Genomic DNA, 3,810 nt, shown 5'->3' with positions numbered 1-3,810 from the left:
TAACTTCAAAATGTCTTAATTCTAAAGATATACTGATAATTGAAAATATCAGGAAAGATAATTTATAAGATTATTTTAAAATATCATCGTAACTTATCTATAATGATATTATTAAATATCAGTTATTCAAAATATATAATTTTAATTCAAAATTTACACATCATCATAATTCACCCACCATACAAAAAAATTATATCCAATTCATCCACCACATCATCACAATTCATTACAATTTATCACATCATCACAATTCATTCATCACATGTCACTAAATTTTTATTCATCTAATAATCATTTGTGTCAAATTTACAAATGCAATATTAATGTAAAGTATTGATTCCAAAAGTAGCCCAAACTAGCTAAAAGTATTTACAAATGCACAGTTCCTCCAACTCCATTTTGTTTAGAAAAGCATATATCAAGCCATCTTCCTTTTGTTGACACTACATCCGGTTCCTCCAACTCTATTTTGTTTCTCGACAAGCTTGCTATGTTGCATGTTTTGTCAAAGAAAATCAAATGAATTAATCTAACAATAAAATGTGCATGCAAATTGAAGATTGTGCATAATTTTTTGTGTTTGATTAGAACTAAGTAATGACTAACTTCATATTTGGGAATTAATTTACTGAATCGGTTTGAGTCATGTCAAATGAGACAACCAAATGATTGACTCATACAATTTGATCCATTTTGAGTATAATTTGAATTGTAAATCGTATGATTTTGATAACTATGCTAAGAAGTGACAACATCCACACTCCTTCCTTCTTTCTAAAAAAATGACAAAACTAATGTACTGGAAATTATATTCATAGAAGCATAAAGCATATCACAACTGTAATAAAAATGAAAACAAGGTCAATGTATTTCAAGAGGCAGAATAACATCAATTATAGGGAAATATTGTTGATGAAAAAGGAAAATTATTTAGAATAAAAATATTCATGATTAAACTAATGAAAACTCCTTCAATAATACTACTAGAATCATGCATAATCAGAAAAACAGCCTAATAGTTAGATGAAAGACCTTCAAGGAAAGTATAAAGAAAAATATGCGTGTGAGAGAAAGTAGACAAAATATAGAAAAAATGTTTCAATAGAGACCGGAGACCAAGGAAGAGTGAGGTCAAACTGTCACAGGAACTTGGATTGTGATTTATGGTAAAGAATAAAAAAATTTATATGCTCTTGAGATGAAATAAGGTGGAAGCTCGTGACTTTGATAGTGGAAAAAGTAATATGGGACCCAAATACAACACAAATTTGTGCAAACCAGATCCTATCAAAACACAATGTTATTCAGGATCTATGAAATGAATACATATTTCAAACAAGAACTAATGAATCAATTCTTCACTCATCTGGATACTTAGCTATCTGTCACATACACGTGTCTTTTAGTGGTGGTTGAATTAGTGAGGTTTTTATCCACATTAAATAGTTAAGTCCCGAACAACAACTGACTTTGTGCAATCTACATCATATTTAACTTGCAATCATGGTATTATACTATAGTATTAATGATCAAATGCAATCAATTGTTGTAGGAAAGCATGAATCCAGCTTTCTGCATAACACAAAAGTTCTTAGTGGCTTCTTCAAGTATAAATCATGATTTTTCAAGATGCCTACATCTCAACACCATGTGTTACTTGGGCCATAGTAAGTCCCACTCACTTTCATCACTTCATGTTGTAAATGATTTGAATCAAATTTTTTATGGTAAAGGACTCATTCAATACCAATTGGTATTTCAATGTGGATTTTCTTGGTAAAGTAAGTCAATTAAGGAGTTCCTCAAAGTCAAAGAAATCATTATTTTCTCAAGGAAGTGTTATTGCTAAATGCCAAACTGATAGAAATTGAACATACCAGAGGAAAATTAGAAATGATTGTGATGGCATCAACAGTGAGTAATTTTACCTATATCCTAGACTAGACTGCAAGCTTCAACCTTTTACCCCCAATGTTGACAATCTTTACTATAAAATCAACACCTACATAATATAAACACAAGGATTCTTAAGTGCAAAATCAACTAAGAAAATAAATCAACCAAATCATGCAAAAGATGGCTGAGCAAATTCCTGATTCAAACAAAGAGCAAGTATAAAATTTGAAATACAATTCCTTAAAATTTATCAAAGTGAATACATACCATAAAGATTGAAGACAAATTATCTAGAAAACTGAGATATTTTGTTGAAAATGTCTCCGCTTTCCAATTCTATTCACATGAAACTTTTTCTCACTCCAACAAGCAAACAACATTAGCAGTCCCAGAATTGATAATGAATAAATCCTCAAGAAAGAGAGACATTGTTGTAAAGTGATGTCACATAGTCTCTATATATATCGACAAACAATGAATGCAATAGCAAAATGTCAATGAAACAACAATAAATTTCATCCCATTCCAGTATAATAGGATAAAAAAGACTCGATTTCCCATTAATTATCAAAGAGGGAAAAAGGATTAGAGTCAAGAACCGAAAGCGCACCAATTGTAGGGAAAATATCTTCGAAGGAGTCCGAAGTGAATCTGAGAAGATGGCGGCTTTTAACAATGCTAGAATCGCCTATAAACAACAGCTTAAACAAATAATCGAACTCTAGATGGTTCGGAGATGATGAATCCATTGTAGTGAGTGATTACAAAAACCTTAACAAACAAGATTACAACCCAAAAAAAGGCGTTAGAGAACAGGGAGAAATTAGAATCAAATGAGACATCAATCCACTGCAAGAAAAGCTGCATCCAAACCTTCGAAGTACAGAATCGGGAGGAGGAACTCGATATCTCAGGCTTCGCTCTTCCTTGCTACGGAGAGGGAAGAAAGCTTGCTACTGAAAGAAGGCGGTGTTGTGGAGAGGGAGGAAACCGTGTCGTTAGTCGTTACGTAGACGGAGAGCAAAAGGAAAGGATCAGCATCGAGAAGGGAAATTCTAGGTCATAAAAGTTTAAAAAGTTTATTAATATGTTTATACATTATAATAAAAAGGTGGAATCCGTGGCTCCACAGTCGATCTCATGATCATCTGTAAAAAGATAAATCAGAAAATTATATGATCAGCTCCATAACCATATGTCAGAAGATAAATCGAAAAGTTGTACGATCGGCCCCATGGGCCTCCGGATTAATATATTTATACATATGTAACATAATGATATTTATAAACTATGTCATTATAAGGGGTAATATGATATTTTAAAAAAAATAATAATAATCATTTTTAATTAGTATCCTATAGAATGTTTATAACTCCATTTTTAAATAAAAGACTTTTTTTTCTGGTACTAATTCCAATGTTGTTAGTGAAAAATGAAACGAGGAGAGAAAGCTAGTAGAAACCAACAAAGTAGTTGGTGATCAATCACTTGACAAAGAATTAACTGCACCAATGAACTCTAACCATGACCCACATCGATGTAATGCCACCCTCAAAGCTATGCTTCATTGCTAGTTATATTCTACTATTACAGTGTAAGAATATGTGTGCGGATGAATTTGCTCTAGTGTATGTAGAGCAAATCTTATGTCTAGACTACTATGAAATGGATACATGTATAACTTGGCCTCTTGTGTGTGCACTAAAATATCTAATATCTATAAATTAAATAAATAAGTAAATGACTAGTTGGTTATTATCTTTAATTGATGGGATTAATTATAAGTTATGCGCATGAGTACAGATTAAATCCATTAAAATATCTAACTTAAGTTTATTAGATTTCGGATTATCAGATGTGAGTTTAATGTGTAGAACCTTTTAGCCCAATTTGTTATTATCTATGGGTTGATAA

General features: G+C 31.5%; 1 long non-coding RNA gene across 2 annotated transcripts; it reads right to left on the bottom strand.

Moving 5' to 3' along the window:
* Positions 1 to 212: 212 nt before the first annotated feature.
* LOC122054146 lies at positions 213 to 2,909 on the bottom strand. 2 transcript variants are annotated; one of them, XR_006132583.1, is made up of 4 exons: positions 2,770 to 2,909; positions 2,507 to 2,667; positions 1,929 to 2,002; positions 213 to 488 (listed from the first exon to the last, which is right to left on the bottom strand). It is a non-coding gene; the product is annotated as an uncharacterized LOC122054146 (long non-coding RNA). The 2 variants fall into 2 exon arrangements; XR_006132582.1 differs by having other exon boundaries at positions 2,507 to 2,909.
* Between the last annotated feature and the right edge of the window lie 901 nt (positions 2,910 to 3,810).

This window comes from Zingiber officinale, chromosome 3A (assembly GCF_018446385.1).
Source record: "Zingiber officinale cultivar Zhangliang chromosome 3A, Zo_v1.1, whole genome shotgun sequence".
NCBI classification, from domain to species: Eukaryota; Viridiplantae; Streptophyta; class Magnoliopsida; order Zingiberales; family Zingiberaceae; genus Zingiber; species Zingiber officinale.
Note: the sequence above shows the minus strand (reverse complement) of the source record. Positions and strands in the feature narration are given on the sequence as shown.